Consider the following 12,992-nt stretch of genomic DNA (forward strand, 5'->3'; position numbering starts at 1 on the left):
GAATAAACAATTTGATACATTCATAATTACAATGCTTTCTATAATTTATAACCTTCCATTCTTCAAAACACATATTTAAAACAAGAATTTCTTCTCTTATAATTTAGTAACTAGTCGGCTACTTGAAGAAAAAGGGGGTTCTTAAACTTATGTAGTCCGAGGTCCCTCTCTTGAACAACATTTTTTTGCAGACCCCATCCAACCCTAGGCATTTTTCTTCTTCATGTAGGATTTTTATGAAATGAGTTATTTGGATAAAAGCGAACAGTGGAGGGATGTAAAGCTAATGTGAAAATTGTTTCGCGGACCCCCAGGGGTCGCGCTGAAATCGCTGTTAGCTTTTTGTTTATTTAGGGTTTAGTTTCCCGAGATAATTGACTTACAACTAGTGCGCCTCAGTGACGTTTTGTTGTGTAGCGTTTGCTATTGTTTACACCAGGTATGAGCAACAAGCATTCGATTGCTCGCAGTGCGACGCTTCGGGTAAATAACATCAAAGAGATGGGAGGTTCTTGGATCTGCGAGTTCGGCATCGCCGCTGGCACGCCAGTGAATTATCTATCCATCTAGCTCTCCGTAGAGAGCCTTGAGTAGGCGCAGTTTCGATAGAGCCACCCCCTTGTAGAACAATTCCTTGCTCGGCTGGGTAGCGCAAAGTATAGCGAATTAGGGAGGGTTAATAAGCCGGTCAGTCATTTCAATAATCGAGTTAGCAGCTTCAACAATTCTGTTAGAGAAATATCATTTAATACATAGTACGAATTACCGTTCATCAATAGCAGAGACTCGATATTAGTGCTGATTGTTGTGTTCCGGAATGGAAGAACAGTAACAAATCCTTCTCATAGCACTTAGGACGTGAGATAACGATTCTCGAATACCAATTTCAACAGACGTAGCTTAGCTGCTCATTCATTGGACAGGTCACCCTACACTGCAAACGTAACAGGCATTATGCACTCAATGAACTGTATCTTGCGAGAGGCGCTTCAAGTGCGGTTACCTCCAATTTCAATTAAACTTGATAACATGATGGAATCACATCTACAATTGTAAACATATCAGTAACAGCAACCACAGATGGTCAGACAATTCTGAAGTACAGTAATGTCTCGGTCGACGCAAAAGCCTCGGGGGATTCGGTTGCGTCGAGCGTAGACGGGTACATAGCTACATTTTTGAGCTTCGAAGGCCGAGCCGAACGTAGAGAAGGACAGCGCGTGTAAAGAGAGACCACACTGGACCACACGTGGGCCTTCCGCGTCTCTTTCTTTCCGATACGCTGTCCTTCCTTGCACCCGAAACGTTCATCATTAATTAAACCACTAAATACAGTCGAAATTATATCTGTTTGGTCTTTTTTAATCAGAATAATGCCACGAATATATTGATGAAAGTTTTATAAAAAAATAAGTAATAATAAAAAAGATTAAATATTGGTGTTACATTGTGAGGACGCACGGGTCTTTGAACTGTGCCGACCACTGCGACTCTCCGCGTCACATTACTAGTGGTTCACACCGATATACCGAGCCGAGATCAGATTACTAAAGTGGAGGGAATATTTTTTTGCGTCCTGCGTGTACAGCATTTTTGCGTCGATAGAGACATTACTGTAAACGGGTATGCCGTTAGTGTTTACTTACTTGTGTAACGTCACAGTACACGACAGTAATGGTATTTTAGAGTTATTTAAATTGAAATATCTCCTGTACTATTAACTTTTCGACATACATAGGTTAGTACTTTTTTTATAACGAATGTCCAGCTGCATCGATTGATGTATTAAAAAATACCTCATTCCCTTTAAAAAAAAAGAACAAAGTTGACCTTTATATGACCTTTACGCGTCCACTCACGAAAAAACTAATAACATCAAAATATGCTCCACTCGATACCATTCAAGCCTCTGCTGAAACATTTTTTGCTACGAGTAACAATAGCGAGAAAATCAAGATGTCGAAATCGGGTGGGACACCCTGTATAAAAAGAAAGTCCTGACTGACTCATCAACGCCCAGGCTAAACCCTTGGACCTAGAAAGCTGAAATTTTGCAAAGAGGTTTCCTTTGTGTGTGATCTATACAAGGAATAAGAAAGGATATTTCGAAATTCAACCCCTAAGGGGGTGAAAAGGGGTTGTAACGTTTGTATGAGGAATATTTTATTTGTGGTCGGATTTGCTTGAAACTTGGTCTTAGTTAGTGCTCTTTGATATAATTAATCAAACACCTATTTCGGCATTTCAAAAAATTCAACCCCTAAGGGGGTGAAAAGAGGTTTTGAAATCTAAGATGGCGACATGACATAAAATTAAAATTCTATAAGGGTGAATGGGGGGTTACAAGGTTTTATGGAGAAACAATATCAATTTCCGAGGGCATTAAACGGTTTCCTGTGCGAGCGAAGTCGCGGGCGAAAGCTAGTGTTCAATATGACTCCCTTATGCACTACATCCATGTTAGATTTATATCTGTCAGTTACAAGCTATTGTTCCACACTTCTGGCATATTTTTGCACAAGAAACTATCCGCTGTGAGCTTGTATCGCACCTCGAACTTCTTCCCACAGATTGAATATTCCCGCGGACCCAATCGCAACGTTCGCCGATAATTAGAGCAGTGTACGTGCGAGAAACGCGTCCTACCGATGTCCCCATCGGAGAACAACGCCGCCGCGCCGCAGCGTCTGCAGTTCATCCTCGCCTAATACAGTAATTCGCAACTACTCGTACTCCGGGGCGGCGCGGCTCGGCAGTTCGCCGGATCCGTAAATGAGTTTACTAGCTTAATTATATTGTTCGGAAAGCCCGCTGCAACCGCTACCTCCTCCGAAACAGACCGTCCGAAACATGTTGCGGTAATGTAGTGTATGATTTTCGAGGTAGCAAGGCCGCGACGAGAGACTCCATCGCGCAACTGAACACCGTAGCGCGTCGGTGCCGGCAACGAAGTTTCCCTTCATTCAAGGCGTTCCCTGGGTGGCGTGGTGGTGTCGATAGAGTCTCTGCGTGGAGTCCCACGGTATTTTGCGGAGCGACACGGCGTGTTTGAAATATGTCGGGACGACGGACATTTTCAAATAGTTCGAAATAAATTCGATCTGGAGGGAAACGCGGAAAAGGATAGCCGGCTTCTCCGCTCGTCGATCTCGAAACTTCTGAACTATGAGTCGCTATCTCAGTTTTTCAGCTGCTAAGACGTTTCGACAATAACGCGAATTACAAAACTCTACTCCGTTACGAACTCCGTTACGAACTTTTACCGTATCTCCTCGAATAACTTCGTTAATTCTGCGTGGAGCAGCGGAGGTTAGACCGGGCGAGGAATGCGAGCTCGTGTTTTAGTGCTGCCCCTCTCCGGGCGCGGCGTGGCGCGGCGCGGCTCGGCGTTCTCGTTCTACCCCGGTTCTTAGATAAGGCGAAATTTCATCGCGATTTTCAGAAGTATTCCTGACATTGCCGTTGGCCCGCCATCCTATCTCCCGCCCCGATCCTCGAAGACAACTCCGTTCATCGCGTCCTAGACGGCGCGGCGTTCCCTAGCTCGCTCTTCCATAACACCAAGCTTGAAAAATTGGATTCCACCCCGTCCCCCGGCTTAAAAATGCTCGTCTTGCGCCACTCGTTGTGAGAAACAAAGATATTTATGAATTTCCTGCGATATCCATCGGTCTAACGAAATTCCTCGTCGAAATTAACCGGGACAACAGGTCACCATCCAAATTATTTTTCCCTCTTGCGGGAGCACGAGCCAAATTGAACGCAAACACAGGAGAAAAGTCAAAGCGAATGATCGCCCGAGGAATCGTTCAGCCCGCGCAACAGCGTTCAACGATCCCCAAGTTCGTTCCCGTTGGTTTGCGAAGGGAGGAAATAAACCGGCGAGGCGCGCACAGCACGCCGGCCGATTACGCGTATGTGCAGGGAGCACCGGCAGTTGTTTTGCAAGCTTACTTTCGAGATGGACCAGCAACTTTCCAGACTAAAGAACGAGTGTACTCGGAACTGGAGAACATGGAGGCAAAGGGGGGAAGAAGGAGGGAGCAATGGCAAATGGCATAAGTTGGCCCGAGCAAACTCACCTGCTATTCTCCAAGGCTGGGAAATAGGCGAGAAAGAGGATGCGAATGGCGAGGGGGGAGCCAGAAGAAAAGGAAAATAGCTGTATATATTACTGCGAGACGGACGGATGTAAATTTCAAGGGCCAAATAGGAATTGAGCAGTGTCCAGTTTGCCAGCCGCGTGGCGTCCGGGAAAACTTTTGTTGAGCGTACTATGCGATGTCCTTTAACTCGTCGGGCACGGCGTCGCCATCCCTCCGCGGGAGACATCCAGTTTTCAGCGGCGAAGGAGGCCGCCGCGCCGGAAGGTAACGCAGCGTCAATAAAAATAGTTTCGCCGAGTTAACAAAACGCCGCGGCGCCCGGCCCAGCAGTTTCGAGCTAGCGCATAGCGTCGCGACCCGGTAAGATTCATATTCTCTATATTTTGTATCGTCCATACGACTAGACTGCGGATCTTTATGAATTTATAGCAAAATTGAGTAGATAAAACTGAAAATTGTAGAAAAATTTTGAAAATGTCAATGTATGCTCTCCCATCCATTAAAATTATTGAGGTGTTACGTATGCAGACGCTACTGTGTCGAAACAAAAGACCTATTTAAGAACAAAGGGCTCACTCAAAATCGGACCATAGAGGAGCTTCTTGCAAGTGATATAACTTCTAAGAATTCATTTCTAATCTCAGAAGTAGCACGTGGCCCCCACCATCGCTAGGTCCGATTTTGGGTACTATATAAGGTCATGGATCCCTCCTATTAGTTGGGTTGATTCAAGTGAACACGCGCAGTACGTATCGTTCCACGTCGAAAGTCACGTCAAGCAAGATCGGGTGCTAAAGTCTTTGTCGAGCACTCTGTGGTAGATCGCCCCCGCATTTCTCAGTGCGTGAAAACTGAGAGCGTTTAGTCCGCGAGTCCGCGACACTTTACACTGAACATTTGTATCGTCAATTATTATCAACAATATATTACTCGTATTAATCTATTCGAAGTTCATTTCCATTAGGCATATTCCTTTTCGATCTTCCAGTAGTTAGTATTCTACGACGATACACCTTTGCCGCTCGAGGTGTATCTATTTCAATCAATAAGTTACGAGACAGCGGAACCACGACCTTATCCTTTATAGTGGCGACCCGGTGGTGAGATAGACATCGGCTAGTCCACTCCCTTGTTCCCTCGAGGCGACCCGGTGGTGAAATAGACATCGGCTAGTCCACTTTTCCATATTCCACACACGAGGCGACCCGGTGGTGAGATAGACACCGGCTAGTCCTACGTGTACCTTTATAGTAGCGACCCGGTGGTGAGATATACACCGGCTAGTCCACTCCCTTGTTCTACACACGAGGCGACCCAGTGGTGAAATAGACATTGGCTAGTCCTACGTGTACCCTTCCTACCTAGACCCAAAATATCTCTAAATCCAAACTCCCCTCGGTTCCCGCATCGCTGCCTGAACCTTGGCTCGTAACAGAGGGAAGAAATAACATTCAATTTGGATTTCTAGTTTTTGCATTGATCCATTAGTGTACAAGAAAACCTCTGTCACGGCACGTTGCTCTGGCTCAATAAAGTGACTCTGTGTTCTCGATATAAGTAGAAATCTGAAAATAGTCAACTGTGAAAGTTGAAATACAGCGATCCTCACCAAAATCGCCCAGTGACGCCAGCGCCGATTTACTGCGAGCAGACCGTTCCCTTCTTCCCGTGTGTTTATTTTACGACTTCGTCCTGCTTCGCGCTACTTGCGCCGAGGGTTTCCAACGGCGAGATAAGAGTTCATGACGCAGATAGAGGGATTAGGGAGACAGCCACAGCGAGATTAAACGTGGCCGACGACGCCACGGAAGCCCGACGCCACCGGACAATGCTAGTTGCCCCGGACGAGCAATCAACGGGTATCGCTTTAATCATAGTCGCGGGAATCAAGATGCTACTTTAGATGACCTATCCACCGATCCTGCTACCGACACAACGGATAGAAACCTATTAGGAGTCTTTGGACTCGTCAACTGTCACGTCCACTGTTTTCAAAGCAATTCTTTAATCCGCAAAGTGCCAGCGCTAATAGCTGCTCCGCTAGATAGAAATGGGACAAGTACTAACCTGCGAGTATAATCGATGTCCAGATAATCTGATAATATTATACGTACGTAGATATACAGGGTGAGTTACCTAACGTTGCAACCTCAAATTTCTTTGTTGTTTTTAAAGTCTAAGTATGAAGTCTACAAATTTTTAAATTTGTTTAAATTTGCAAAATAATAATGTTCTGTGTCTGTTATATGGAGCTACTCAGAAAGTTTATACGTGCGTGGGTAATTGTAGTCACTAAATTCCTAATGAAAGGGACTGTCATTGTAGGTGTTTAAAAAAGAGTGGTTCCATTTTAAAAAATGAAGGTGACCTTGATATCTCTAAAAAAAATCTTTTTAAATATTTTTGGTATCATGTGACCCCCCACTGAACCATTCAACTTTGTCCTTCAGACATTTGACGTATCTTTAAAAACAACAAAGATATTTATGGTAGCAACGTTAGGTAGTCACCCTGTATAAACGGTTGTATTAATTGAGTGTTTAAAGCACTTATACTTAAGTACTTATTGCTTGGATTCGTAACAATGATTCGTTGATTAAATGAAGAAATCGTCGAAAAATCGGCGATTGATTCAATCGTCAATCGTTGATTAAAAAAAGGAATCATCGAAAAATCGGATGATTTAATCAATTGTTGAAGTTAATCGCCTTACGGTCTATCCATAAATTGCAATAAGGAGGGAAAGAGAGACAGAGAGAGGGAGCAGAGAGCGGATGGAGAATTGACAGAAATAATAACATATTTCAACAAAAACATGGTCATAGCTTTCCAGGAACAATAACTTCAAACATAAACGCACGTAAACAGAGTTTGTATTATAGACCAAATGACAATACACCTAAACTCGGTTTAAATTTTTTTCAGTATTCATACAGTTTTGATTCCATATTCCATTTCGAAATTTCAGCAGTTAATCATTATCCGATCGATTATCTGATCGATTATCCGATTGATTAATAAATATTTAATCGTTAACCGGAATTTTTTAACGACTAAATTAGATTAATTGCTAACGAGATTAATTGTTAATTGCGATTAACAATTAAAGTAGAAATTTAGTCGTCAATCGTTGATTAAATTTTTGCCCGACTCTGCTGGAAACTAGCAGGCCAGCCGGTGGTAAAATCGGACACCGGTCTTAGGTAGACGTTTCTAATTCGTCGCGTATCGAGCGTTGAAAGGTAATTCGAGCATCGATTTCGCGCTCAACGGGGAAACTTGAGCGTCGCCGTGATTCGACGGCTATTTATTTCGATCTCTGCTCGGCTATCAATGAGTAAGTTACACTCCGCGCATATGGAAACTCCTACACGCGCACACCCGGGGCTCGTTCGAGGCGTCTAATAAGAAGTGACGTGTAATTTCGCCTGACCTACATTTTACCAACGATTCACTCGACGCACGACATTTTAAGAGAGTCTCTCGCCTCTCGAATGTAACATTGATTGTGCCCCGTCGAAAGCTTTTATTCGCGACTGTCGTTCACGCCTCGCTCTTTCATCACCGAACACCCTTTCCCCTCCTCCCACCCATTTTTATATGTATATCAAGCGATGCCCCGTTCGCTGTCAAACAATGTCAGGTGGAACGAAACAAAATTAATAAAAAAATCCGTTGCCGGCTCTCGTTTCAACTGGCAATCAGAGGTTCAATTAATTCGTTGCCCTTCCAACTGTGTACCACTGACGGTCCCGCGCACGATTTTTAAACAACCATCCTCTGCTAAAGGCTACGGAAGTAACGGGTCAACCGGAAGTCGGACGAACGCAAATATTCACGGTATAAACCCGTTGCCGCCGAAACGCTTTCATCGCGCAAATACGAGCTCTGACAATGAAGTTCGCAAACCCCTCGCAGTAAAATTACTTGTACGTACCCATTGATGAATTTAGTCACCGTCAAAGTGCTTCCCTTGGGAAACTATGCGCCGACACCGACACGACGCTACTCTTACCCGCCGAAACTGTTCCCGGAAATAGTTCTCGAGCTACCGTTTCGTTATTACGTGTGGCATCGATGGCGCCGAAGCGTCATTCTTTCGATGCTCCTCGCGTCTATAATCTCTACTATTTTAAATTCATGATTATTCAGATTGTAAACGTGCACCCAAAATAATTGACAAAAGTCTGGATAGTCTGGTATAAAGAAAAAAAATAAACATTTTCAATTTCTCCTTTGTTCGCGATTTCTCCGTGTTTTGTACTTTTGTAATGTCGATCGTAGGCACCGTAACGGAAGACGATAGTCTCGCCGTGGAGATGTATACATATACGCGAGTCTGGCGAGCGATTCACGGTGGTCGCGATTGACAAGTGGGAGTTGTGGATTGTGGAGACGGTTGCGAAGGAAAGAGAGGCTTTGATGAAAGAAAGAGCGACTTACGGAATGTGCGAGACGACGCGAGGTTTTCCCGCGATAATTTGTAAATTGAGTTAGATTTTGGCCTTGAGTGTTCCGCGAGTGAACCTGGGTAATGATAGATTTGGACGTTGGGTCCTTGTTCATTCGGTTCGGCGAGACTTGGATTCTACCAGGCCGGTTGCACATTTGAGATTCGAGGGCATTGGAAGCGTTGAAGCTTCTTTGCAGTGTATACCGAAGCTGGGACGGATCGCAAGGCTAACTCTAGTGCTGCCGGCGAAGGATTGTCCTTGGAACACTGTTGTGGATCACTGCGCGTTCAGATTTGGTGATAAACGGTAAGAAAGCTCTCTTAGTTTTAAATTAGAATGGCCATTTAGGATGTAATTTGTTTAATCGCTGATTCCCTGAAACCGCGTTGGTTACGAGCTTTCGTACGATGAAATTTATGTAGTATTTGCTTTTGATTGAATAAATCTATTGGGTCTTGCTTCGGCTTTTCCTCGTAATCCGTCGAGTTTTTTACGCCGAAGCAAGAATTTTTGTTTAACCGGGAAATGGTGTATTTTTATTTTAGTATAAGTTCGAACGTTGTTCAATTTTGAACTCCGTTCCTGTGTTACGAATTCTTTTTACTGAATTGCTAAAAATGGTCAACAAACATTCTTCTCCGAACGAAATTTTTGGTTCCAGAGAGCTGCGTTTAAACAGTTCACGGCGCTGGTGGCATTAAACATGTTTGCAGCGCTAAGGGTTAATAAGACCTTTCGCACGTCCTGCTGTACAGTAAGCGGACGAGTCCGCAGTAACCTGTTCGCAGTTTGTAGAAACGTCCAGGCTGCCGGCGAACATGGTTCGCAAGCTGTTCCTGAATAGCAATGTAGACGCGGGATTAAGAGTCTAGTCGTGAAATAAATTCTACGGTTAATGGCTAAAAAATGTGATGAGGTCTCGGGGACCCGAGTTCGCCCCAGTTGAGGGTGAAGAACATATTTCGATGACAATTGACGCGACGTGAGGAGCGTGGACGCGGGACTGCGACTCCAGTCGTGGAATTAATTGTAAGGGTAACAGGGTGCATTTTAATTTTCATTTCGCATAAAGATCCGCTGTCTATTGCTGACTATTGACGTTACAAGTAAGGGTACAGATAGAATATAATTAAATACGGCTGCTTATAGCGAAGCCGCTCATAGAGACCGCTGAAAGACGATCAAAGCGATATTCGACAACGAGACGCGCAGCGATCGAACGGCGAGTTCTCGAATTTTATTATCAATTTCCGTATTCGCCGGTGGAGGGACAAAGGAGGCGTACAAAACGATACGTCGATCGCGGACACCGACGCGACGTCGATGTTCCGCGCGCACGAGAATCACGGACGGTTGAGGACGGTGTTGCGAAACGCCCCGCGGCGAAATTGAGTGGAAATAAATAGGAGGGTCGAGTGGAGATTTCAGACTGAAAAGAAGACGGTCGCGGCCGGGAAGAGCGGCTTCGCTGTCGCTTCTTATAAGTCGAACGATAAGAGGGAAGAAATTCTTTTCTCGCGCAACTACCGCCAGGCCTGGCTCCCGTCTTTCATCGTTCGTTTTCCCTTCAACTGCGCTCGAGAACGAGGCAACGTCGCGACGACGACGACGACGACGACGACGCGGTCCGATTAAATGAAAATTGCCTACGCTTGTCTGCCGAGGATGAGCCGGAATAGGATTAGGCGTTTCTCCCGTGCCGTTTCAGGATTTACACGTTTTCAATTAAGCACATTTAGCCGGACGAATGTCCGTGAAATGTGACGCGGCATTATCGCGGGAGCGGGAACACGCTTGTCGTCGAGGAAACTAATTTAAGTAACCCCAGCAACGCGACGCGACGCGGCAACGGTCGGAGGGATCCTTTTAGATCCCCTTATATTGAAATATAGTGAAAATTCGTTGTAGCGCGGGAATCGCGCGTTCATTATTTCAAACCGCCGTTCGTAGAACCTCGTCGCCAGGATCGCAGAGAAAAGTTTTCGAAGTGCGCACCGTCCGTGAAAGTTCGCGTCTGTATGGTCGTCGATCCCGTCGATTCCCCTGCGTCGTGAATCTCGAACGCGAACGACAGCCGTCGGAATGGATGGGTGCGGTAATGTCCGGCGGACCCTTATGTTCGTTTGCATAATTGCGGCCGCGAGCGAGCAAATAAACGGGAGTGCACGTTTATCGGCGTGCGTATCGGCGGCGAAATTTATTTTATCGTTGCTATACACACCGCCGACGATCATTACACGCCGCTGATTTAACGGCGAATCCATTCGGCGAAGTTTGCTAGGATTTATCGGGTCAAAGTTACCCTTCGAGTCGGAACGTATGAGAGAATTCATGCTGAATTTGATTTCTTCTTTTACGGCTGCTCTCGCGAGCAGAATTACCGCTTTTTCATCCCCACGCACAGCCTCGAACACGGTTTACATTAAAGCCCTCGAAATGAATTAATTATTCGCTGTCGGCATAACAACGCGATTCGAGAACGGCCACGCTCTCGAGGAACACGTGCGATCGCGCGATCCTGAAAAGCGGAAAGGTTGCGACAGGGTAGAGGTGGGCAACAGAAATCAGCAAGAACGATGTCTCGGTTTTCGGAAGGAAAAAGTAGAGTAACGCGACAGGGCTACCGACTCTGGCGTTAATTAATCATCCGGGAGCGGGCGAGTTACTCGACCCTGATGAATTATCGCCACCTGAGGAGAGAGAGAACTAACTTCCACGATATATACCTTTCATATCTGCCTACGAAAATTCTCCATTCTTTGTTCGGGGAACGGCGCCGTTCCGCCCGAAGAAAATGGAATGTGACAATGATGCATCGTCAATACCGAGGCGAAAATGTTGCGCCGCCTCGCATCGCCTAGCCTCACCTCACTCACCTCACTCACCTCACCTCACCGCACCGCACCTCACCACTCGCTTGTGGAAATTTAATGGACAGACGGGAGATGAGAACGCGAGAACGCCGATGATGCCGCGCCGGGCCGAGGCAGGATTTCGCGAAAATTAAATCTCCGTTGGGCCGGCTCGTCGATCACCGGCGAGCACGCGGTATCATCGATGAATCTTGAAACAGCGATCGCGGATGCGGTTGTTCGACGCAGCCGGAGCGAAGCCGCGTGCACACGGAAGGGGCAGCCGGTGCGGTGTGCGGCTCTCTCGGTTATCGCGAGAGCGTATACCTGGCGTTGATAGCGCGCTGCTTTATGCCCGAAAACTCCACGAGGTGGAACCGAGATAAACGAGCGGAATTCCGATGTCGGGTCGAATGAATTTTGTTGCTCGTGTCATTAGTCAACGTTTTATCGAAACCTCCTCTTGCCCTCCGGACGGGGAACGATCTTCGACGTTCAAACATCGTGGGAAACGGGAACATGTGAATTGATTGAAAAAACGGGGGGAGAAACGTTTCGAAATCTACTCGCTGATCTTTGCCGAGGAGAGAAACAAAAGGGGACCGAGAGGTACGCTCGGGGGTGACTGGTTGCAAGAGAACGGTTAAATAATACGCGTGCTCGCAATAGAAACGTGTTCACGTACATTGTTGCCTCTGGACATTCCGGCGAACATGTTAGTGCCGTTGAAGTCGTGTCACGTGCCAGATGAACGGGTGTACTTCCAGGGTTTTCCTCTCGTGAAGATAAAAAAAAAAATGAATGTGAAAGAACTTGTGCGCGGTTCACTGGACAGTCCTCTCGGTGTTCAGGCCAAGCAGTCGCGTGTACAATGACGAAGTGCGACGCGGACCGGTATAGACGGATAGTCTCGGAGCAAGTGCGAAGAAGAGAGGGCGAAAGAAACGCGCGAGTATTGCCGCGTCAGTTGCACGAGACTTCGGCAAACACCTTGGAGTAGGTCGCGAGTAGGTTGACACCTTCAGGAGAGAGGTCGCGCGCAGAACTGACACCTCACGCGCGCGGTCCAGCTACCCTCAGCATCCAGCAGCAGCAGCAGCAGCAGCAGCAGCACCGGCAGCGGCAACCGAAGGGGATGAAGCGGAGCACGCGCGAAATTCCGCCCCTATACTGCGCCCACCCCTTATCCCTCCCGAACCACCACCATCCGTTTCCTCCTCCTCCTCTTCACTCCCTCTCTCTTGCTCTCTTTTTCTGGAACCGAGCGCGTTCCGCTTCCTCCTCGACTACAGACCTGTTTTGTCCTGACTCCGGCAGCCTAGCGCCAGAAAAGAATGTTCGAGGGTGAAACGAAAGGTGAACTGCCCGATAATTATCAGCCAGATAGATGCGTTTCTTACCGTTACAAAAGCGAAAATATAGCTAGGCTTTTTTCGGGTTCGTGAGCGGCACCGTTTCATGAATCTTCTTACAATTAGTCGCGCGGTTTCATACATCTCTGTCAAACGTCATCGAAACAACTGTGATGTTTACTGTGCTTATGAAAATAAACAACCTCATCTATACAATTTTCGGTAACC

At 46.3% G+C, this 12,992-nt stretch overlaps 1 protein-coding gene across 5 annotated transcripts in view; it reads right to left on the reverse strand.

Moving 5' to 3' along the window:
- The window catches only part of LOC143209812 (cell adhesion molecule Dscam2), a 275,660-nt gene extending 263,159 nt beyond the window's left edge, over nt 1–12,501 (reverse strand). For 3 of the 5 annotated variants that reach the window (XM_076425979.1, XM_076425978.1, XM_076425982.1), the window contains exon 1: nt 12,098–12,501. The gene's annotated coding sequence lies outside the window, so the exon portion shown is untranslated. The remainder of the gene's footprint in view (nt 1–12,097) is intronic. The other 2 variants (XM_076425981.1, XM_076425983.1) reach the window with 1 other exon arrangement.
- Between the last annotated feature and the right edge of the window lie 491 nt (nt 12,502–12,992).

This window comes from Lasioglossum baleicum, chromosome 6 (genome assembly GCF_051020765.1).
Source record: "Lasioglossum baleicum chromosome 6, iyLasBale1, whole genome shotgun sequence".
Taxonomy (NCBI): Eukaryota; Metazoa; Arthropoda; class Insecta; order Hymenoptera; family Halictidae; genus Lasioglossum; species Lasioglossum baleicum.